The 26,597-nt window shown below is 33.5% G+C and overlaps 1 protein-coding gene across 9 annotated transcripts in view; it reads right to left on the bottom strand.

Annotated features, from left to right (window-relative positions):
• The window catches only part of smash (smallish), a 368,080-nt gene that overhangs the window by 162,060 nt on the left and 179,423 nt on the right, over window positions 1–26,597 (bottom strand). For 3 of the 9 annotated variants that reach the window (XM_076523761.1, XM_076523762.1, XM_076523764.1), the window contains exon 1: window positions 2,094–2,501. The exons of the other annotated variants lie outside the window; for them this stretch is intronic. The gene's annotated coding sequence lies outside the window, so the exon portion shown is untranslated. Of the gene's footprint in view, window positions 1–2,093; window positions 2,502–26,597 lie in introns of those variants that run through there. 9 annotated transcript variants of the gene reach the window in all.

Genomic DNA, 26,597 nt, shown 5'->3' on the forward strand with positions numbered 1-26,597 from the left:
TGTTGATTGACAGATATAAAAAAGGAACTGTGATATTCGCTATCTTTAATAGTTTGTACTTTGAGATAACGTTAATATACGTACTGTATATCAAGTGTTTCTGATATTACTGGATTAAGAATATGTAATAAGAATTTTGCAAAAAGTTATTATTGGTTGTAATAATAATAAGAAGTAAAGAAAATATTTTTTCAATATTTTAATCTCAAAATTTATCGATATTTGTTGATTGACAGATATAATAAAGGAACTGTGATATTCGCTATCTTTAATTGTTTGTACTTTGTGATAACGTTAATTGATGTCACGTTTTAAAAAGTAAAAAGACACAAACACAAATTTTACAAAGTATTTGTCTAGTCATTATCTAATAAATTAGTCCCTCTGACCACAAAAAAAATTAAATTCTGCACTTCAATTTGGAAAGATTATTCCGTTTTAAAAGTATGCAAATACTTTTTCGAGACACTGTAGAAGATTTCTTATGGTGAACATAGAATAATAACGTAATTAATTGTCGGTTTCATGCAAGTTTTCTTCTATTTTAATCTTATTTTTTCAGAGTTGCAATCTATGCATGCGACTCGGATAATTCGATCGTGAAAATACACAATGAAGTGCTAAAAGATTTATTCGAAAACGTTAAATATCCAAGTAAAAAACAAGTAAAGGTTTCGCTGGTACGGTATTTCTACAGTATTAGTTTTTAATATTATTTTCTAACAATTTTCTTTTATTATAACTCTGAAAAGATTTACATGGTAAAAATTTTGAAAAAAAATGTTGCAAAGAGTGCTCCAAAATTAATGACAATATACATACAAGCATTCTCTATATTTTTTATAACATTCGACGAGTAAAAGAGAATTAAAACAATGAAAATTCATTTAAGAAATCAGTATCAATATCAATTAATCGACAAAAATCAATTAGGTTGATCCGAAATCCTATTAGAATAATAAAACCTGAAAACTGCTGGACGCCATTTCGGTTCTTTCTTTAATTAAACAGTTATTTCAATCTAATGTGACCCGAGTTGACTCCAATCGAACCCAACCCTAAGTCTGACCCAATGTAACCTAAATCTAAACCTAATTTTAACTCTAGACTCAAAACTGGCATTGTTGGAATCCTATGAGCGAGTATTGTTAGAATCGATAGACGCAATTAGATATTTTTAATCGTTGTTTATTGAGCAATTCTCGCGGTGTTATCGATTTATTTTTATGGAATCGGCTGATGCTGATAAAGATGCGTACGATACTTCCTCGAACGCTGTGAACGTGTTCGCAAATTTTTCGCACAAAATGTTTATCGACGTAGAGTGTACAAAGTAAACATTAATTTCACCCAGAGACACTGTATCAATCCGTTTAAGCGAGAAACGATAGTAGTGCCAGCGATTTTTTCATTTCATGGGGAACAGCCGAGGGCATAATCTCGCCTACCATTTTATCTGTCTCGTATATTTGAGCAACCGTGAGAGATTAGATAAGGCATATGATATACGGATCTTGAGATTTATATCGGCGTTATTGAAATAATATTTATATCATTCCGAACAAGATTCCTTTGTAAAAATACAAAATGCAGCAGATATCTCCTCCAATTTGCGACGATTGCGAAATAGAATTTTCAAAACGTATATATTCATTTTTTTCGATAAAAATTGTTGAAACTAAGCTTTCGAACAATTAAGATTGAATGTATTATAATAGAATTCATCAATAATCAATGCATTGATTAGTCGTATATTTTTCTGTCCTTGTTAAATCGATATATAACCATAAATTTAATTTTACCTCACACTTGCTAAATTTGTAAATTCTTTGCAAAGAAGGTAAATAAATTTTGCATAGGTGTAAAATACAACAATTTAAATAAAACTTTCTATCTATCTTTCTTTTCTATCTTCTAATTATAAACACATATTAAAGCGGTCACAGTTGAACACTATTGACTGTTTAAAAATACGACCATCGAATCTCAATGTAAGAAAACCGACACACGAATTATGTACTTTTAGAAATATCGAAGCATAATTGACTAACCCTAATCACGTAGAGCTTTATTTTAACATAGATATAACTCACATTTGTAAAACCTGAGCAAGTCGAACGTAGTCCGTTGATAGGTACTCCAAATTCACAGTAAATTGCATCCTCATCGAAACTGTGTGTGTACGAAGATATCAAACACTTTCCTCGAAAGATTTTTCGACACGCAAATGACAACCGTAATTCACAGAAGCGAAATGAAACGGCGACACTGTCGGCAGTAAACGGGAAACGGACGATTACGGTAATAAAAGATAATTAAATAAAATGAAATATTAGGTACTGTGAAGTGTGTTTGAGATGCGTCGCGACAATGGCACTGATTTTGCAAGTGAAATACCGATTCACTCGATCAGATCTCTCAATATCACTCGAACGTGACTGAGCACGAGATCATCGCTGCGACACTGCCTCTCCGACAAGAGACGGACGATGACTGAGGATTTAATTATTTCGTATTTCAGAGATCCCCCACTCGCTGGATTACGGCTGCGCAGTCACCGTCTCTTGCTTACGTTAGTTTCTTCCAGCAGCAACGTGCATTCACTAAACGACTTTGATATCCCCGCAGTCTTCGATTATTCGCGATTTTCCATACGTTCACTTCACTACAAAATTTCTATTGCAACACCGATTTCGATGTCGAATGGAATTTCCTGTTTAAATGGTACTGTAAACAATTTCCAGTTCTTACGTTATCGATGTTGCGAATAACGGTGAAAATAATTCATTATAATTGCAGAGTAGATATAAATAATAATTCATTATAATTATAATACATATTAATAATAATTTGTTATGACTGCAACGGATATTTAAATAGTAATTCATTGCAATTGCGACAGATATAAAAAATAATTCGTTATAATTGCAGCAGATATAAATAATAATTCATTATAATTGCAGTAAATATAGATAATAATTGAATATAATATGTATTGTAATTATAATGAATTACTTTTTACATCTATTGCAATTGTAATGAATTATTATTTATATTTGGTGAGATTATATTATTATTAATACCTTTATGTTAGTTCTCTTAATGTTCTTACGGTCATAGGATTTGGTTTACCATTGTACACGTACAGTGGTCCATAAAAATATTCGTCAACCTTTTAAAACGCTGTGACTTTTTTAAAATTGGACTGAACGATTTGAATTTTTTTTAGATGATAGAGGGACTAGTTTACTAGACAATGCCTAAAATACTTTTTTTTCTAACTTTGCTATTACTTGAAATGACGAAATAAAGAAAAAATTTATGTTTTTGAACTTTTTTATCTGAACCTATAAGGAAAATTTAGAAAGTGTGTTTATTGTGAGTAATAAAAACCGTGTATTTTGTCAGGAATTTCAATCATGCAGGACGCATAAATGAATTTGGTAGTATTGAAAAAAGTGATGAAGATCAAGGTTCCCGCTTGCGTACATTGCAATGTTCAGTTGATTATATTATAGACGATGTATTATATTAAACCAATTAAATATTATATACGTACGTTAAAATGCTTTCCCACTCTAACATATTTTACACACGCTTTTCAATTTTTCCTTACTTTTAATGTACGATGAGCTTCCTGTACAACAACATTCATCATTTTCTTACCTCTCCATTTTCTAATGTTTTATATCAATCATAGACCTCAATTTATGACGCATCAAATTTTTTTTGTCTGTTTTAAAGTTGCAGTTGTTCCTCCACTTTACTAGTTCTTCCTGTATAATAATCTCCCATAATATTTCGATATTAACGTTTTTACTTATTACAAGTTTACTATTTTTTAAATCATTGTGATATATTCAATATAATACTAATTTTTAATTATTGTGGTATATTCAATACTCATCGTGATTTCGCGCAGATTTGAATTATAAAAATCTATCCAACGCAGCTTTTTAGAAAATGAATTATAATCATATCATTAACAAAATTTGCCCTATTTATATTATTAATAAAGTAAAGTATAAAATTAATAGTAAAGTAAAATCAATTTTTACGCTAGCTTTATAATTTCTTAATTTTAGTAGGATTCGCAAGAGATTGGAATGCTGAAGAAATACAACTTTGCCCTGCAATTTTAATTTAATTACATAAAATACTTTACTTTTATGAAATTTTTAAGTCCTTGGCGCGGTCGTCAGAGTGTTAAAAATGTCTGATCATATTAAACATCAATTAAACGACTAAATAAACAATTTGATATGGCACTACTGACATAGACTTATCTTTTTCTAGAATACAGTAAATTCTCTGCCATTGTGTCCCTCAGCTTATAAACAATAATGGACAATTTGGAAAGAGCAGATACGATTATTCGAGCCTCGCAGTTTGTTTTTATAGTCCCCAATTATCAACAACTATAAAAACGAGCCGCAAGGCTCGAATAATCGTATCTCCTCTTCTCAAGTCGTCCATTTTTATGTACAAGCTGAGCATCAATTAGGGAAAATTTACTGTATTTGATTTTCTCTGACACAAGTTTTAAAGTCTAAATAAATAATTAGACATGGCACCACTGATATAGAGTTATCTTTTTCTGGAATATTTGATTTTCTCTAACACAAGTTTTGAAGTTTACTTTCCGATGACGACGCAGAGAACTTCAATGAGTCACAAACATGCAACTTTGCATGCTATCTTGCATGGAATTTTTGCAGTCACGTAATAATAGCTCCAGCGATGTTCACCACACAGTTCCTTGAATTTTCTAAGACTATTGTCAACTATTCCAACAATTGTATTGCAGTCTCATTTTCAAACGTTTATAGCTACACTTTTAATGAAATACTGTTTCACTGAATCAAGGAAAATGTTTCTTTTAAAACGTATACTAATAATAGATTATAGCCATCAAAGTTACAATAGTTATCCAAATTATCGAGACCTACGATGTCATACAATTCGTATTTTTTAGGGATCGTATATTATGTTTTTTTTTTATTGTACCTAGAATAATTTTGAAGTTGAGAAAATTTGTACGTAGACAATTCTTCGTTGCGTTGACGCGTTATCAGAATGTGTATTTGATGAATACAATTCACGTATTTATGTTATTTTGAAATTTGTGAAATATAACTACGTATAATAATTAAAATTAGCAGTATTTTTATTTTATTTTCACTACAATGAAATTTATCTTTGGACAAGGAAATTCCTATTTAATAATGTTTCTTATATAAAATTGTCTTTGAATATTGACATTTAGATAAACATCCACACTTTGTACACTGCTTCTCGGAAATGACTTTATTAAACAGACTGTTGATAGAACTTTTTTAACACAAAAAATAGGATTATTTGTCCAATGAATGAACGCCGTTAACGAAAAGTCGATCTTAATTTGATTTATTATATCCTTTTCACATTAAAATTTATACAAAATATATAAATTTATATATTCTCATAAAATTTATATAAAAATATATGGATTTGATTAAATTGGTCGTTCAACGATCTGTTGACATATTTTTCAATCTTGTATTACACTTCTGAGAAATACTGTAATTATCAGCAAACGAATCGTATTCGCTTACGTATGGACGTAGTAATAAAACAGATCAGTGTCAGTTAGAATGACGTCTTTGGGGTATTAAATAACTGTTCATCCGCTGGAATGTGAACCGATTGATGTCACTCTATATTAACCATTTGTACTCGCGCGAACCTATTCAATATTTTCATTCTAGGTCATCGTTTTCATGCTATTTACATGAATGTAAGCGCATTTAGGGGAGAATGGGGTAACAGCGGTCAGCAAGCAATGATGGTCAGCATTGTTATTACGAAATGGTGCTTTCAAAAATCGCTGCTTTTTTTGCAACGTATCCTAACATCACCCCCACATTCCAAAGAACTCGTCACTAATTTTTTGGTACGCTACTGTGAGATACGCAGTAGTTATTTTGTTCGCACAACATAAGGTGCAAGTACTAATTTATAATAATAGTACTTTTAATAATTTATAATAATAATACTTTTCTTACAGCGTGGCTGTATTGAACTATAGTTTTGCCATGCAGGTAGAGGATTGCATCGTAATTTAATGTAAACATATTTGCTTCCTATTTCTTATATTCGCTTTTAATAAATAACGCATTAACGCGGTTAATGGTGGTCACCTTGAAGAATGTTTAATAAAAAAAAGAACAGAAAAAGATACAAAAGCAACAAAAGAGAAACAAGAAAAGAAAAAATTGAAACGAATGTTAAGAAGAAGATAAAACTAGATGAAACGACCAAAACATTTTCTCATAACATCGACGATGATGATGCAGGCGAAACCAATAATATATGTACCATCTGCGATCAATTTGGACGAGATAATGGAATGTGGTATAGATGCACCTTGTGTTTTCTGTGGAAGCATGCAGAATGTAACGGATGGTACGCGGCTGCAACAAGACTGCCATTGTCCACTGATGTGGGTAATAGGTGTTGAAACTATTTGTTTTTTATACCAAGTAAGCATTTACTTGCTGATTATCAGCAAGTAAATCATTGTGGATAACATTATTTTTTCACTTATTGTTTTCTGCCTAAAGTTTATGAAAATTTAGTTTTAAGTAAATATATCACTTCATATTTTAATTAAACTGCAATTCTTGCTTAGATGACCGTCATTAGCCCAATCTCCTTTACTCAAACCACATCTACGAATTTAACAATTTATTAAATAAATAGATTTATGAAAGTAAACATTGTTGTGAATTATAGCATAATAGGTTTTTGTAATGATTTGGAACCAACACTCGAGCGAAATGGGTTAATAACTGTTTAGGACAGTAGTACTTTAAAATTGCATATGTTGGGTGAAATGTATCAATTTAAAATTGTTTGGAAAAATACACGCGCGAAATATAAAATAAATATAAATATAAATATAAATATAAATATAAATATAAATATAAATATAAATATAAATATAAATATAAATATAAATATAAATATAAATATAAATATAAATATAAATATAAATATAAATATAAATATAAATATAAATATAAATATAAATATAAATATAAATATAAATATAAATATAAATATAAATATAAATATAAATATAAATATAAATATAAATATAAATATAAATATAAATATAAATATAAATATAAATATAAATATAAATATAAATATAAATATAAATATAAATATAAATATAAATATAAATATAAATATAAATATAAATAAATATGAATAAATATAAATACAAATAAATATAAATATAAAATAAATATATAACATAAAACACAAGAGATATGTATGCAAGCGATTCCTTTCATCAAAGCAGAATATTTATATCCAACAAAATTTTGAATTTCTATCTGGAACGTTACCAAAGCTAATATGCAAACAAGTACAATATTAAAATATGTAGCGCACAGATCATGTACGCGCGCGTTGTTTAAGATCGTATATCGTCGAGTCTCCAAACAAATCAATTAATCCCTGCCACACGCACACTCCCGATTTAAAGCATGGTATCCTCGAAGTTGAACAAGCACCAGCCAATTAACTCTGAACCAGGTCTAAATAAAATCATAACCGCCGGCTCGTAAATTCAGTGAAATAGCGAATCGACATGGCAACTATTGCGGTACAAGTTCTTAGACCGGATGCAATGTAAATCTCACGTCAGCGGGCGCGAAACTTATCAAGCCTCGATCCTCTCGTAAAACGAGGAACAAATCTCGGGCACGATGAAACACGGCGCGGTTCGACACGGAAACTCCGAAGCCGCGAAATCGACAGTTGGTCGAAGAATCATAGTCGCGACGTGACGTGGAGCAAATTGCTCGGCAACGAAAAAGAAACGCGGCAGGAGAGACGAGGGCAAACCTCACGGTTAGGTCAACGTTTCATAACGTGCGAACAGTTGCCGGCACGGATAGAACAACCGGTGCACCCGTGTTGGGACACAAGTGAAAAGTCCGTCGTACGTTCCGTGCATGCATTTACACGTAATGCGCGTGTTGCACAGAAACTAGACACGCCGCGGAGCCGATAGGGGTTGCCAAAGATCGTGCAAAACGATCTAAGGAGACTAAACGCCGCGCGCTTAGGATCGTAGTCGCACGATCGGCACCGGGACAATGTAATCGAGACGATGAACTCGATAACTTGTCATGAAAGTTTCTAGATCGACCAGTGATTCGATGGCGAATGAATTAATTACAAGTAATTGCGAGGTACCTTTACGTAACCACCGGGCTGCTGCGACGATCTTATCGGGAAAGCACGATCGATCGCCGGATCTGATTGATCTATGAATTTCTGACTTGCCCGATTTCACCCCCTGGGCTCATTGTAATTTTTCAGCTTTTAGAATTGCAGGGTGTGGCCAGGCACTGATGGATTTGATTTAATCAACTGCTGAATCAGTACAGACCTCGGTAAAAATATTTTAATTAAGAAATAGAAATATTTGCAAATACTATTTCTCTGAACTGTATTATGTATGCTTCATTTGAAATTATAATTTATTTCTATATTAAATGAAATGCTGAATTAAGAAACTTAATTGATTTTACAAATATATAATAAGCATATATAAAATACATATATACTTTACAATACGCACCTGAAAAGTACTGAATTAAAATAAATATTTTCTCTTTATTATGCGAGATACATTCGTGTTTCTATTTGAGATATGTACATTGTTAAAAGCAAACAAATATTAAATGTTCCAATTACATTCATGAATTGAGAGAAATATAAGAGGGAAAGCTTATTTTTCGAAACAATATGTGTTTGTTTACTTTCTATAGGTTTATGCTCTATAGGTTTATTTTCTCTCAGAAATATTAATCGTAAAAAAATAGAATTTCAAATAATTGATAGAAAATTCGACACGTGTAATACTATTTCAAATAATTATTTCCAGTACATCTTCGGAAAATACTATTTCAATTAGTAATTTCTTTTACCACAAACTAAATAACTATTTCCAATTGTTTTGAGATCAATTTTGCATTAATTTTCAATTGAGACAGTAGAACACACTTATGTTCAATAGATGAATTTTTTAAGGGCAACTATATTATAATATAAATGAACTGGCAGATCCAGTACGTAATATTATGATACTGTTATTTAATGAAAAATGGTTAAATGATCAGATGAAAGAAAAAATATTTATTGTGATATAAATGAATTGATATGTTCAATAATATTATAATGTTGGCATTTAACGAAAAATGATTAAACGATCGAATGAAAAAGAAAATATTCATGATGATTATAATACTACCATTTAACGATTGACACTCGTAAAAATTAATAAATTATCGACTGATTAAGAACTAATTACGTTAAATTACGTTAATCGCCAACATTCAGCGATAGTTTTTATCACGAAATTATAGAAACTGCACCGTTATAAACATCGCTAATTTGCGCAACAGTTTAACGTTGGTTATTTCCGCTGTTTCGGTAATTCCGAACTGAAATAGGCCACCCAGTATGTAAAACAGTCTGAAAGCTAGGCTAACGAAGGTTCGCGCACTGTTTCGACAGCTAAAAGTTCCAGAGCCTAATATCGTTAATCGTAACGGTTAAAAATAATGAAACAGCATACCCGATCGAGCAGGGAGAACGCGATCGAGTCTATGAGTTCGATAAACCGTAATTAATGCGCGCGAATCGACTTCCGAGTGCGGAATCGAACGAACGAGTCGAGAAAGGACGAATGTGGGTCGTCGAAATCTTTTTTTTATTTTCGAGCGCCACCGTTTCGTAGCACACGCGTGCTTTGATCGGTCACGTGCTGCCTGGTTAATATAAATGTAATTATGCGTGGCGGTGTATTGTCGTGCTTTTGGGTCGTAAGAACCGGAAGTCATGGACGACGCACGATTACAGAATTTTAACAAGTCAACCTGTTCCATTTGGGTCATTTTCTAATCGAATTTCTTATTATCAGACTGCGGAAGTGTGTTATTAAACTGTAGCTATATAACAATGTGTAATATCATGAGTAAACTGCTGATTTTTACACGAGATAATTTTACTGAAGACATACAGGAGATATATATATATATATATATATATATATATATATATATATATATATATATATATTTTGATCAGATATATATATATGTATATATATATAGAATTACATTTATTTCTTTTCTGAATCATTCTAATAAGCCCAAAATAATAAAACAGTATCTTTAAATTCTTGAAACATTATTTGAATTTGATCAGTTTTAGTAAATGCATAAAATCCACATAAGCAATATATTAGCGAAGTACATATATATATGTATGTAAAATGCTTTTTATAATTACCCCAATACATTATAGTTTGCGTGAAAATAACTTGCAAACAGTTCTCGAATTTAATCTTTGTCAATTGATAACGTTTATCTGATCAAAATTAATTCAAACGCGAAGAGTGACTGCTCTACAATATATTATTACAGATATTTTCAAATATAAATATACAAAGCGTATACATCACACAAAAAGTGTAAAATAAAAAATGTATTCTTAGAATGCTTCTATCATAAAACAAATTACTGTCCAGGTTTCGCCTCTTTTTAACTATTTCCCATAGAAATGTGCATTTGAATAAACTTCCGCAGTCTATTTATTATTATTTTCTGGATATTGTTACATTTATAACACTGCTACTTGCTACATCAGTAATCGATATCACTAATGAAGCAATTCTAGTACAACGAAGTACTGTTTTTATTTCTTGTTATGCTTGTTTGAAGGCTCTGTTACCTTTTATCGTCACGTTTAATTTGCAATAAAATGCTGTTATTTACATGGCAAATAAATTTCTGTATTTTACAATCGAAACGTGTTACTGTTTTTATAAATAATTTGTAACACTTCGACAGGGGACATATTTGATGACGATGTGGTTGAGCACGTTTAGGATTGTTTATTAGTTTAATTAGCAATTTTTGTCAACATCAAACTTCTTTCGAATATTACAGATTTTAATAAATCGCTAGAAACTAGATATTTATTATAATAATTCGTATGCCGAGGGTCACTATAAACCCAGGCGTCGTCGTTCAAGTGTTAAGGAATTATATTGAGCCAAGTAAATCTGGATCAATAAAGTCCCTAGTAAGCATTACAATAAATAATGTAAACACTGTTTGGAAATTGTAAAAAAACGGAGGAGGAAATGAAAAATATAAATAATGAAATTTCAAAACTATAAATAGATATCAAACAAGATTTAATGTGGTTTAGGAATGTATAGTGCACAAGCAGCCACAAACAATTATATAAATCTTTCACTATTTTCGTTATGTCAACTTTCTAAAGACATTTTGAATCTAGGCCTGTACATAATATCGAAAACTTATGAAGTCGATAGAACGATTTAATCCGAAGTAATTTCAATGGAGATTGAATATTTCCGAAGAAATAATTGCACACTTTCTCAGATATATATATATATATATATATATATATATATATATATATATATATATATATACGTAAAAATTATACTTCCAAATTCTAACGGATCAATATTCTCAAAAGTACTCGTTATTCGAAAACAATACTGAACGGCAACAATTTCCTGACAAGGGACTGAGCGCCATTCAAGCAGCAACTGGTAGAATTAGAATAGACCATGTGGCTCGAACCCATTCATATGTTCAACAAAAATAGGAGCCGCCAATTTACGAACAATGTAACGCACCAAACACCATCAAACACATAATAGATTGCAGATACCACGACAATGGGTGTGAGAGAAGACAATCAAATATCACTGACAATGTAGACAGTATTGTCGATTCTGAAAACGATATTTCAAAACTAACTGAATTTATAAAGACTATAAATAATGTAACAATTAGAGAATTCAATAGAAACATTCGAATAATAACCCAGGGTTGTTAATTGTTCCCACTGTTGGAACGACAACAAAACCTATTAACGCTCATCGGTCTCTCCTGTCAAATAGTATGAAATAGAAATAGAAATAGAAATAGAAACGTAGTATGTTATTAGGATCATTTACAATTTTATTTATCAATTTTTTCAACCTACTTTTCAAGGTAATTAATTAATTGTGGTAAACGAAATAGTCCAATAACAATATTTATAGTTTGGATAGAAAGTGTATTTGTAAATATAAATCGTATTCTATAAAAATAGTACTACCAAGATAACGATCCGAAATGCAAGGCCCGTATTGTGCCAGAATATTTGTTGTATAACTGTCCAAAAGTATTACAGCCTCCACCCCAGTCACCAGATCTCAACTTTATTCAAAGCTTATGCGATGGGAAGGAAAGAATAGGCTAATATTGATACAGAATATTTGTAAAAAAAGTAATCTGCAATATGCCTCAACGTTTAAAAGAAGTTATTAATCAAGCAGGGGTCTGCCTACAAAATATTAAATTACTTCTTAATTATAAAAAATACTTAGACTAATTTTTAACAAATAATGAATAATAGTAACAAATTATTCGCATAATTTTTTATTCGAATAAAATCTTATAAATTTTTATCTAGATAAATTTTTGTTCGATTTATTGGATAGTATCGCATAAAATTTTATTCGTTAGTTTTTATCCCTTATGTGTCATCCGAATAAAATTTTGCCCAAGTCTGATACATGGATAGGTATAGTCCTCACGCGACAAGAAGGTATCTTTGTGTTTACATTCCTCCTCTTACTAATTGCTCCACTGCCGCAACTAGTAAGAGGAGGAATGTAAACACAAAGATGCCTTCCTGTCGCGCGAGGACTATACATAGACGGCCTTATTGCCAATAATTATCGCTAAATTTGAAATAACTCGAACAATAGTAAATATTTTCGATCTGAAATTTTTACTGCATTTTGCATACATGACATTCTATAGAATTGGGTACAAATTTTTCAATTCGATCTTTTTGTCATAAAAAGAGTATTTTTATTATTAAAAAATTAGTTGACAAAATAATTTGCACATAATTCGAAACAGCGTAGAAAATGCTATCGAAATGCATATTTTGGAAATTTTATTTATAAAATTACTGTCACAGGTAACATTCGCTTGCATGCCCACCCTTAAGTTAGAAAAAAAAAACGGAGACGAAGGAAGGTTCAAACAAAAATTATAAGTTTCTGATCAGTGCTCGCAGAAGGCTGTGGGTCACACGTGACCTATGCACCGAGTGAACGCATTACGTCTGATGGAAGCCGCGCGCAGTTACGATAAACTATTCCCTTGGTAATAATTAGACACGACAAGGTTCGGTGGCGGCGACGTTCCTCAGGCACAATTGAGAGTGAGAAACGCGTGACATGACGCGGGCGAAAAAGAGAGGACTCGGATGAGAAATTGCGTACAGTGTGTACCGCGAAACAGGTACCGTTACTTGCATCGTGTCGGGAACGGTTTCACATTCCGCCACGATTGTGTTTCGCCGTGAGTTAATATTCGAATATTAAATCCTGATAATTAGTACCGATACGTTGCGCGGCGAACAATGCGGGACATCAGATATTTCGTTTAACAACATGCTATTTTCATTGTCCTCCGGGCGACGGTATGCAGTTTTCGTTACACGCGACGCTCGTTAAACGAAATGCGTGTCCTGATGCTCGCGACTACAATTAACGACGAGAAACACGCGACAACTCATCATCGTGGAAAACAGGGACCAGGAAAATTGTAGACGAGCCGTGACGGACAGGAACGAGGTGAAAATGCTAACTGTCGACATTAGTCTGAATAGGAATTCCGCGCGTCTCGCGCCCGATGGATTTATGTATACCCTGAAAATATGGATTGTACGAGCTTTGATCACATTCGGATAATTTAATACATTCGCGTTAGCGAGTGGCTGTAGCGTTCGTTTTCTTTGTGATGCAAAATGACACGAAAGCTATAACATTCAAATTTATAAGCCAACATTATCATGCATTCGATTCTATACAGGGTGATTCGCGGACGCTGTAACAAGCGATATCTTTGTTTTGGTTCGAGTGAGGAAAAAATGTTAGAGGGGAACGATGAATGGTCTTAAAGGGGCCACAATGTGGAATAAATAATTTGGTTGCGCATGGGGGTCGCGCGTGGGTGGACGCGTGAAGGTCATCGATGTTTTTCTAAATGAATGCTTACATTTTTTTCGCATACATTGAATCTTTTTTTATTCTGCATAAAAAAGTATTAGGGTAATATTTATCGAAAAAGTAAAAATAATCAATCAATCAATAATCAATTAAAGTAAAAATCCATTGGATCGAATAATATTTTGAAAACAGGGTTCGAATGAAAGTATTACAATTTTTAAATGACTCCGACGTAATCTTTATTCTTTGACTTTTAACTTTTCTGTTTTAAGAAAACAGTTATAAATCCACTCAAACTTTTATTCCATATATTTGTGCACAAAGAGAAGATTGTTACTTTTTCAGAAATGGGAGAAAGTTTTAGATGGACAGTAACAGTTATTTTACTATGAAAATAGATTGTTGTATAGATTGTTCTTGTTGTTTCCAGTTCCTTAAGTAATGGTAAGTAAATTTGAAAATAGCATAAACTTTCATAATTTACTTGAAAATATCTGTTAGTAAATAAACGTTCCTTGAGAGTTTACATCAAACAAATATAAAATAACTGTTAAAATTGATCTATTATAACAGAATCCACGTGTTAATGTGAAATTTAACTTGAAACAGAAAAATAAATAATTTAGAAATTAGAAGCTTACTAAATAATTTATGTCTATGAAAGTTCACAGTTTAATTACAAGTAAATGCACACCTTGCTTCAAAATATGGGTTACGTGAGTTTTTATCATAATAATGTAACTAGAAATTCGTCGTTTTATCGAACGATGGAATTAGTATATAATGGACACAGATGAATGTTTATGCCTAACATATATCATAAACCGAGAAAGTAATCAAGAAATTTCAGTATATAAAATTACAATTACATGTTAATTGCGAAACTTAACATTACAGTCTGTTCACATGTTTTCTCTTTTCCCAAAAAATCTGACTCGTGCATTTAGAAACATACATACGTACAATACATGTACACGTATATATATTATATGTATAAAACGCTTCTGAGATTTTTTGTCTGATTGAAACCAAAACTGTTAAAAACAAAGTAAAACTGCATTTGATGAATTTATACCTTAAAAACATGGACTATTCGATTTTGTATGATTTGCAATCATACTGAAGTGAACATGCACCTGGTGTATTTACTCGCTGATAGTAAAGATTACTTGACTTTTAATTTGTTTGGTCGGTCTGATTTGTTTTATCTAGAACTAACTTTGAGCTGGTTGCAGGGTAAAAATGCAGGTTTCTTTAAATTCAAGCGAGAGAGTGGTACGACCGGAACTATTTTTTCAAGTCTCTTTTATCAGATTGAAGATAGACGTGCTAGGAATCGTGCAACGACTGATACAGTTTCATAAAAAAATTCATTTTCGAATTTTTCAAAAGTTATGAAGTTTAATTGTAATATAATAGTTATGAAATTTATAATAATAATAGTATATATATATATATATATATATATATATATATATATATATATATATAATAATAAATATATATATATATATATAATTTATAATAGTTATGAAGTTATGAAATTTAATTGTAATATAATAATTGTAATATCCTCGAACTGTTCTTTGAACATCTTAAAAATCATTGACAGAATTATTTATATACATTGTATATTTTTTTTTTGCATGCTGAAGAAATCACAATATTTTAGCACAATCTCGGATAAGCTGGATTTAAGCTTAATTTTAACTGTATTTGTAAGTCCACATTCTAATGTTCGTTTCTTAGAATTAAAACTCCGGCTTCGTGAGATTTAGTCGAACGCTTTGCACGTACTATTAAACTCAAAATAGTCGCATCGCTCGGGAGTGATAGGGCAATTCTAAAGAGAAATGGACACGATTCTGTGATCATTTTATTGCTTTGTGACTTCCTTCTACGTCGCTCTCTCTCTCTCTCTCTCTCTCTCTCTCTCTCTCTCTCTCTCTCTCTCGTGTACTCGCGCCTAGCATATAGTATGTCACGCGCTCATTAGTATCATTCTGTCTCTCCGCAAGTAAGACTAATAGTGAGTCTACTTACAATCGGCTAGTGGTAGTAGCATAGCCCGGTAGACATTTGAATAGAATTATAACAGCAGGAACAAAAATCAATTGCATTAAGAACATACTTTGCGTTACTTTTAAAAAAGCGTTTAAAAATTCTTAAGTTAAGTCAATTAAGCCGTATATTTCACATAGTAAATTATCCAGTTTTAAACTTTATTACAGTCTGAGATAGAATTAACACAGCGGCAACAAAAATTAATTGCATTAAGTGCACACTTCACGTTACTCTTAAAAAAGTATTATATATAAAAATTCTTTAGCTAAGTCGATTGAGCAGTGTGTCTTACATACTAAATTATTCATTTTTAAACTTTAATATAGTCTGATGGAAATGAAGATAAGATTATTACGGGAAAAACAAAAATGAATTACAACAAAAGCGTACTTTACGTTACTTCGAAAAAAAAGGTGTTTAAAAATTCTTAAGCTAAGTCGATTGGGACGTATATTTCGCATAATGAATTATCCATCTTTTAATTTTATAACACTTCTATATGATTCGCTAAATTGTGGATTTTTATTCAAATTCTCATTTTCACACATTGTTTTACTGTTAGTCTCTGTCAATTTGTACATTTCCCTGCATTTCATAAATCTGCACATGACATAATGCATCAAGATCACTGATCACAAGTTACAACAATTGTATGTAAATATGTGAGATGTAACTTTGATAAAATATCTTTGACAAAATAGCATAATTTTGCTCTAATGTGTCGGAGCAGTAAATTGTAGCATATATAATTAGACTGCGGCTATTACGCATTTATGACATAAATGAATCGGTACAATACGAAACTGTGAAGACATTACTAGAATTTAAGGATATTGTTACATTATTTTCAGCTTATTACAATTAATTTATTCATTGGTTTTTTTTCAATTCTTATTTTGTTATATACTTTAATACATAATTATTCGAAGACAAACATTTTATAATATTTAAGTCGTTCAGTGGTTTACGATCGACTATACCGCTTTGTGATCATTTATTGTAGTCGTTCATGATTCATCTCGCAATTTTAATGATCTACTTCATGCATCAGATAACTGGAATTGTAAATATGCGCATCAGATTAGCAAGCAAAATTTTATTTGCCAAAGACTTTTACTGTATTATTGTCATTTTATTATTATATTATTTTATTTGAACTGTATATGACCCAATATTTCAAATTGCATTTTAGAAATTCTTTTCATGAAAAAATTCCTGTACATAATTGTTGCGACGGCAACACCGAAGGTCAAGCGTCCCTGGCCATCCCTTGAGCAATTAAGCGATATACCTGCGACACTAGAAAATGCACCCAAGCGAAGGTGCCCTTCGACTCGACGAACGGACAGCGCGACTCATGGATTCCATATTTCCCAAAACGGAAGATTTACAACCCGGGCTTTCGGGCGGTTTCCCATTCCTCAAGTTCCTTCCGACACACCCATCTCCAATCAAAAACGCTTCATTTCCTCCACCAAAACCCACCATACACCAATCGACAGAATCGTTAGAACCACCAGAATTGTCAGAACCACCAGAATTGTCAGAACCACCAGAATTGTCAGAACCACCAGAATTGTCAGAACCACCAGAATTGTTAGAACCACCAGAATTGTTAGAACCACCAGAACTGTTAGAACTGTCGGAACTGTTAGAACTCTAAGAACGGAGATAGAACGCAGATAACGCATCGCTAAGACCATAGCTGTAATATTATTAAAGTGTACGTAAAGGCAACCAGCGACTTCATTAAACTTAATTCCATTTGGAAACATCGCGCACATACAATAATCCTCTGTTTCAAATACCTATTTCAGAGATTGTTTTCGACAGAAAAGATACCTATTGTATGATCCACTATTCCGAACACCTATTTTTAACATCCTTTTCATGAAAAGATTCTTTAATAGTTCGGTTTTTCTAAACAGCTTCGATCTCTTTAATAAATTTTAAATAATTTGGACGTTCCTTTCTATAAAAATATTCCCGTCCAGGATCCCCTATTTCACACAGTATTTTAGAGTCTTCTTTTACGAGAAATGTCTGTACACGCTTCACCGGTTCAGATAGCAATGATAGATTTGATTTAATCAACTGTTGAATCAGTACAGACCTCGGTAAACAAATAAAAGTAAAAATATTTTAACTAAGAAATAGAAATATTTGCAAATACTATTTCTCTGAACTGTATTACATATGCTTCATTTGAAATTATAATTTATTTCTATATTAAATGAAATGCTGAATTAAGAAACTTAATTGATTTTACAAATATATAATAAGCATATAAAATACATATATACTTTACAATACGCACCTGGAAAGTACTGAATTAAAATAAATATTTTCTTTATTATGCGAGACACATTCGTGTTTGTATTTGAGATATGTACATTGTTAAAAGCAAACAAATATTAAATGTTCCAATTACATTCATGAATTGAGAGAAATATAAGGGAAAGCTTATTTTACGAAACAATATGTGTTTGTTTACTTTCTATAGGTTCATGCTCTATACGTTTATTTTCTCTCAGAAATATTAATCGTACAAAAATAGAATTTCAAATAATTGACAGAAAATTCGACACGTGTAATACTATTTCAAATAATTATTTCCGGTACATCTTCGGAAAATACTATTTCAATTAGTAATTTCCTTTACCACAAACTACGTCCACGATCCCCTATTTCACACAGTATTTTAGAGTCTTCTTTTACGAGAAATGTCTGTACACGCTTCACCGGTTCAGATAGCATTTTCGACGTTTCGTTTCAAGTTTTCCCCACGCGCGCGATAATTGCAGGCGCGCATACCTAGCTGGCGCGTGAAGCGGCGGCGCAGCTGAAAATGAGAAACGCGCGGCTGAAAATGAGAAACGCGCGACACACGCGCGAAGCCAGAACGAAAAAGAGTAACGGGCCATTGGTACCATAGTAGAACAAGTATCTCGTGGTATGCTCGTAGAATTGCTGCCGGTGAAAAGAGGTTATTAGATGCAGAACGTCGTGTCGTAATAAATGCCCGACGCATAAATACAACGGGCGGCGCGGCCGGCGACGCAGTCACGTCGCGGAGGTCGTTTCCATGTCGTCTAAATTCCTGCGGCACGAGGAGGAATGCCGGTGCATTCGACAGTTGCACTTGAATCAGGAAATTGTCGTCCCGAAAGCGTGGAATTCCGCCTACGAGGGAACAAGGAACGTTGCCCTGTCATGTGGCTCGCGCGCCAAACTATTCCCGGGAAAATGAATTGTATCTTCCGACACGGCGGTGTCCTGTTAACGAGGACGTTTCTCTATCGATAGACCGCAATGTACTCGCGTCACGCATACACCGTAGATGTTCAATATAATAGACAGACTTGGCCACTATGCGAATATATATATATATATAACTTTTTCATCTAGATAATCGTTCAAGTGAGTAAACAAACGAATAATTTCTGAATAATTGAATAATTGAACAATTCATTCGCGAATAAAATGTTATTTGTCTTTGCGAATAAAAATAATTTATTTCGAAGCCATTATTCATTGCTAGTAACGACACATATAACGTTCTCTCGCAATGCCAATTTACTTGCACGTCTAAAATAACGACTGAAGAAATCGTTGAAATTATTAATCAGAATATAATATAAATAATAATAATAATAATAATATGATAATATAATACTATAGTAATAATAATAATAAAATATGATATTATATGATAATTAATGAATTACTCTATAATAATATAATAATAATGAAGAATAATAAGAATAGGAATAATGTGTTCTTCTTTCTACTATTATTTGCTATACTACTGCTATGTGTTACAGCCTACTTCCCGACCTAAAATACCATAACTCTCTCCCAACTCATTTTCTCGTAACGTTACAAATATGAGAATAATTAAGGGTGACAGAGTTAGGTGAGACGGCATGTATAATATCGATGATATTAGTGATAGTGGTTTTTGAGAATTATGGAGTGTCACGTGAACAGGGATAAACATCTCGGAAATGTCTCGCTGTAGGATCAAATCATAAATGTTCACTATTAATACGTTCGCGGACAATAGTATTTTTAATAAGTCATATCCATCATATTGCGATATCCTTTTTATCAGTCACGTTCGATCCGTGTGCTCAGAATATCACATTTCAATAGTTATACTTTTGATACACAAAGAAAAAGCAAAATAAAATACTCGACGAACCAGTTTACATTGAAGCCAATAATGGTTTCAAAAACTAAACGCTACATGGAATTGAATGAACGTATAAATTTGAATGTTACAGCAGCCACGTCATTTTGCATCACAATGAAAGTGAATGCTATAGCATTCGCGTCCGCGAACGTGTTAACTTAACACTCCATAGTTTCCCCTAAACTTAATCACTTTATTGCGAATTTAATTCTGTAGCAAGACATGTCGGAGACGTTCAATCTTGTCAACTCGACACTCGGTAGCTTTCAAAAAATGAATCACTATATTACTCAAACGGAACGAATACGTAAGCAATCGCTGAACAGGAGAAAACCAAAACTGTCGAATGACGTACGAGGCGTTACAGTTAAGTAATTATTGTTGCGGGAAATTTGCGCCATACGATCCTACGCCATGGAAATAATATTAAACCCGATGATTTTGAACGAGTCGAGTTGTTCGAGTACTATTCGTTATTGCCGAGGGAAAAGCTCGATTGTTCTATGTACATAGAAACCATGGATATCGTGGGCTTCAACTATCATTTCAAGTGCACAATTTTATGGCACGGGGAATGTACTTTCTGATAACCTTCGAATATGATAAGATAAAATGCAGTCGCACAGCTGGTCCGCGGGTTTTGACACCTTCGCGCGTTCCCTGTTGGTGCATTACTGGATTATCATTTGTCGCGTTATCGAGCTGTTCCGCGAATTTTTCAGGGCTAAGTAAGCTACACGAAGGGTTTGGAATCTAATCGTGTAGGACGCTTGACTCCATTACAGAGGTGGACCGTGCGTGTCTCTTGTAATCTAACTGAGAAAGTAAGAATGTTGTGTCAACCAACTCTTCTAGCCCGGATGCAGTTGCTTGAATTTATGCCGTTAACCTGGTCATAAATTTTCGTAGGGTTTCAGTTATTAGACTCTATTCTAAAGCGGGAATGGACACCCGTCCCACAATTTACGAGGCATATTTTTACCCGGGTAAATTATGGCACTATTTACGCGGTATATTTTTATACGCGGTATCAATTTACGCAGCCAGTAAATCTTCGTAAAGCTCTTGAATTGGCCAATAAATTGGGGACTGCCATTATAGGCATTGATCGAAACATTCAACGAGCCCCCACATTTCGACAAATTTATGTGAGCTTAGTCAATGAAAATATACAGAGAAAGTCATCCGAAAAAATGTACATCGCAATGAAGATGAAGTCGAACATTTCAATACCGAGCGAAATATTTCAAACGATAAAGATAAAAAGAAAAGAGAAGATTGAAAATTGAAAAGAAAGAAAAGATTGATTGTTGTAAGTTACAGCAGCGATAGTAACAATTTACTTTTGTTTTTTAAAATGTCGTAATTATTTTTTTTAAAGGTTGTGAAATTCACTGAATTTTATATTCGATCTCAACATAGTTGTGCAAAACATCATGAAAACTGACCGACACAATTATAAATAATGTTCTATAGTCGGCTATATGTATATGGGCACACACGTTGGACGACAATGATTTTGTCGTCGTACGACATTCAATCAGAACACAGCATAGAAGTTTTTTGGATATTATAATTGCTAATAAAATTCGTTTTAAACAAAATGTGAACTGTGCGATTCAATTGTAGATTTTTATACAAGATATATGTTGGAATATTATACACTATTGTTTATACTATATTCGTCCGAGTTTCGTACATTTGGTGTGCGTGTGATAAATAGACCGCGGATTTTATGCATTTATCACAAAATTGACTACGTAAAATTCTAAACAGTGAAATGATAAACGAGATTTAAAAATGCCAATATTTGGTTATTTAAGAATACCAATATACCACACATTTTTATTTTGCATACATAGCCACAGTCTAGTGATAAAATATTATAATAAAGTTCATTCTATTGGCATAATTTTATTAACCGAACCCAGTAATAGATCTGCATAGACTGCATTCTTCGAATCATTAAATTTTCTTACACTTTTCAACTTCACCTACTAGTTATTCCGATAAATGCATAAAAACCTGCTGTCCGCACACGACAAACAACGTGTTAAACTAGGAACCGATTTTGTCGTTATTACTGAAGCTGGTTTGCAATTTGCAACAACGAGATAGAAGAATTCCACTGTTTTGCACGAATTATTCCGACGTTCTATTTTGCACCCTCGCTTATGCTGCGAATAACATCCGCATTCTGAGTACAGAGTGCGGCAGAAAACCCTGCGAAAACCCAAGAGAAAAATAGGTCCGAACAGAATCGGACAGAGAAAGCTGTGGTTTTTCGCGATGGCACTTCTTTCACGAGCTACGGCGTATAATTTGAGTCTAACAATAAGAACTGGAAGGACAGAGCACGGTAAATCGCGCGGAGAGGTCCACGCTTGAAGTCTCTGCTCGGTTCCGCTCTGGTTCCACAGAGCAGCGAAAACTTCGACTCGTCTCCACCTACTAATCGTTCGAGCCGCGAGTATTAAGGCTCGTTTCCACTGGCTTGGCTTTTGCTGATCGAGTATGCCGCGCGGTTGGCTTCGGTCGATGCCGAATGGCTGAAAAGGCCGAACGTCGGTACAGTAATTTCTCCAAACCGGCAGATCTGAGAATGCTAAGTCGCGATTCTTCGAGCCTTCGAGCTTATACAGGGTGGGGCATTTTAAACAGGTTACCTGAATAACTCGCTTGTTTTTGAAGATAGGAGAAAATGCATTGGACCAAACTTACTTGGTATCGGGGGGCTCATATATATAATCTGGTATTACCAATTTTTCTGTAGGTGGAGGCGTCAAGGAGATATGAAGGACAATTCTGTTTTTTGAAATGGAACAGTAAGTTTTTTTATTTACATTCTGATAGAGTGTTTCGAGGCGAATACAATAAACTATTATGAAGGTCATTCAAGGTCGCCCAAAGTGACACAGAGAAGCAAAGCTAAAATACAGTAAAATGGCAAATAATCACACAAATTTGTTTATAAATCTAATCAAAAAATAATGTCATCTATTTACTTGTGTGCAATTTGTATCGTCATAATGTAAAAGCTAAGATCAAGTCTGATGCAACGACCACAACACTATGACCATATGACATTTAGTACGAAAAGTCCAGAAATATTTACGACATTTCTAATCCTTCGCTGAAATGTATAAATCTCTAAATTTTTCTTCAAATTATTTTCTAAAACAGATAATTTAAGATTACCAATAATGTTTGAGGATACGGATAAGCGTACAATGTGATTGAATGTTTGTTTATCTTTTGTGATCCGTGTCACGTAATACACACACGTGATACACAAGTATTCGAAAAGTACTCCGAGACAATTTATTTTCTCTTGCAATTGACTTTGGGTGACCTTGAATGACCTTCATAATAGTTCATTGTATTCGCCTCGAAACATTCTATCTCAGAATGTAAGCAAAAAGAACTTACTGTGTTCCATTTTAAAGCCCCCCGATACCAAGTAAAGTTTGGTTAATGCATTTTCTCCTATCTTTAAAAACAAGCGAGTTATTCAGGTGACCTGTTTAAAATGCCCTACCCTGTAGTTGTTGACAATCGGTAACTATAAAAACGAGCCGCAAAGCCCGAATAATCGTATCTCCTCTTCCCAAATTGTCCAGTTTTGTGTGCAATTTAATCGCGAATTAGGGAGAAATTACTGTACATAGGCGTAGGACTAGCACAGGAAAATTCACAGTAACCCGAAATTCGGCATTTCCAGGAGATTGGAAATCTCCGCGAGCGATTGGCTTCGTTGCTCCTTCTCTCGCGTTTTCGGAGCTTCCGTACACTTAAACTTTGGCTGCTGTCCGGTGTTCCTCCTATGATCGCAGGCAGTGATCGATATTGATTGAAGACGGTGGCAAAGGTCAACGACGGGTAGTAGCGAGACCGAGTGAGAGGAAATAATGATAGTATACGGAAAAATAACCGTCTCAATCGGACCTGCTACTATCCGTTGTTAACCTTTGTCACCGTGTTCGACCAATATCGATCACTGCCTGCGATCATAGGAGGGACAACAGTGCAGCAGAAATGGACCACGCTTTCTTCTCGTGGAAGAATGGTACACCAGTTCTACTTCTGGACTCTACTTCAGAAACTTTTCTTTAAAGGCGACTTTGTTTGCTCGAATTTGTTCAAAATAAGAATATTAACCAATATTATCGTGAAGATACACAGTGTTCTAAACTTTTTTTATGAGATTGTGTTCTTTTCATCAATTGATACAACATCGTATGAGCTAGCAGTATTTTTGGAGAGAGTTTTGGGTGTTATTAATTTTGTCTCAGGTTCTACTTTAGAACCGAAACTGTTCCTCGTGCTGACGATTTGGCCTCGCTTCGCACGATTTCCTTTGATCTTTTACCGAGATCGAATGGAAAACGAATCGGCATAGCGTTTGGCTTTTCAAGTGAAACTGTATCCTTCTCAAATAGCACTGAAGGGATACGAAACGCTTCAAACTTGTTTATCATTGCCCATTTCTTTGCTCGATCGACCTGTGCCGATGCAGTGGAGACGTGTGTGAAACGTATTTTACAAGGATCGGCTCATTCGGTTGACCTAAGCCGCGCGGCTTAGGCCAAGCAGCAAGGCCAAGCCAGTGGAAACGAGCCTTTACGATAGATCATTACGCCTCCGTGTCACACCGACAAAGCCGACCAATCGCCAGGTGCAATCACGGTCGCGTACAATTAACGCACGGTTGCAATTACGACCTCGAGGACTTTCGAAATTCTCTTTGTTACACGCGTCGCTCTCCATGCACTCGCGAGTGAGAGTGTAGGTGAGAGACAGCTGGCGTTTGCGTGTGCGTGCGCGACGATGATTACTCAATTACGGTTGATCAGCGACAGAAAGCCTGATTGAAACCTCTTTCTTCATGGAAATAGTTTTTCAGAGCTACGCGTGGGACGGAGAGGTTAAATGCGCAACATTGCGACCGGGGATGGATGTGAAACGTCGCACAGTGGAGTATTCGGCCCGATTGGCTGGTCCGAATTGTTGCTGCGTTAATTACAGCCTCAAGGTCATGATATTCTGTCGTTGAATTCGTCATAATTTCAGTTACGGTGTTATAAAATAAGAAATACATTTTTACAATTGGAGAATCAAAGTGACCTTTCTTTTATCGAGAAAATAACTTTTGCGAAATTTTATTTATCGATGATCGTTGATGTGTCTGAATACTGTTTAAATTTTGTTGAAAACATTTTTTTGTCACATTATCGGATCGAATAAGACGTATCAAATTTTTGTATTCTTTTATTTCGTTTGTTTTTGAAGAACAAAAATTTAATACGCCGGATATGCTTGTTACCCTACTCGTGGCATTTTAAATGAAATTTCTGATTGATAAAGAAGTCAATTTTTGACAAAACCGACAGCAGTTTGGTGTTATTAGTAGACTGTCGAACTTCGTGTGAGATCAAAATTTTCTGTATTAGTTGTGCGAAACAGCGGTTGAATAAAAATCGAATTATTCTTGTAATTGTTTGAATACATCGGGGACAATGTAAAAATATTTTTAAATACATCAGATGTCTTCGATGCTCTGCTGTGTTTCGCTTAGCCAAGCTCGCCATAAATGCGTAAAATCCTCGGTCTAATTACTATCCTAATCCTCGGTCTCGTCGGCATTTCATAAAGTCGTGTATTATGCAAACTTCCCAACTTCTTACAGAAATCATAAAAAGCCGCAGCATATAATGCAGAACGTAAGAATGAGTTGCATACAACATTATGAAACAAACATGCGGTGCATATATAGGATGTTCACGAAGTTAGTGGCCAACTTTTTCCTCATAAATGTAACGAGACAAAATGAAAGAAAACAAATGTAAAAAAAATAAATAAATAGTATTTACTATACTAATTTCTGTAAACAGTATGACAGTATACATAAATATTTGTGTTGTAGTATGTTTGAAGAAACGAAAGCGGCTTTCAATTTGTTTCATCAAATGCTACTGTATTCTTCTATTAGGTTGTGAATTCGAACTATTCTCCCATTTCTAACTTTATATGAACTTAAACGTTATCATATTGTTCACGTTTGATGTTATGATTATCTATTTTTAGGCATTTATATCGTGTGTCGATTTGTAAAATGTAAGGAAACGTATACATTGAAAAATGCAAATAACATTTTTACTTCATTTCTACAATGAGAAAGCTTTTAGTTGACAAAGATAAGCTTGGCCTGATCTTTATACAAATTCT

The sequence above is a fragment of the Megalopta genalis genome, chromosome 7 (genome assembly GCF_051020955.1).
Source record: "Megalopta genalis isolate 19385.01 chromosome 7, iyMegGena1_principal, whole genome shotgun sequence".
NCBI classification, from domain to species: domain Eukaryota; kingdom Metazoa; phylum Arthropoda; class Insecta; order Hymenoptera; family Halictidae; genus Megalopta; species Megalopta genalis.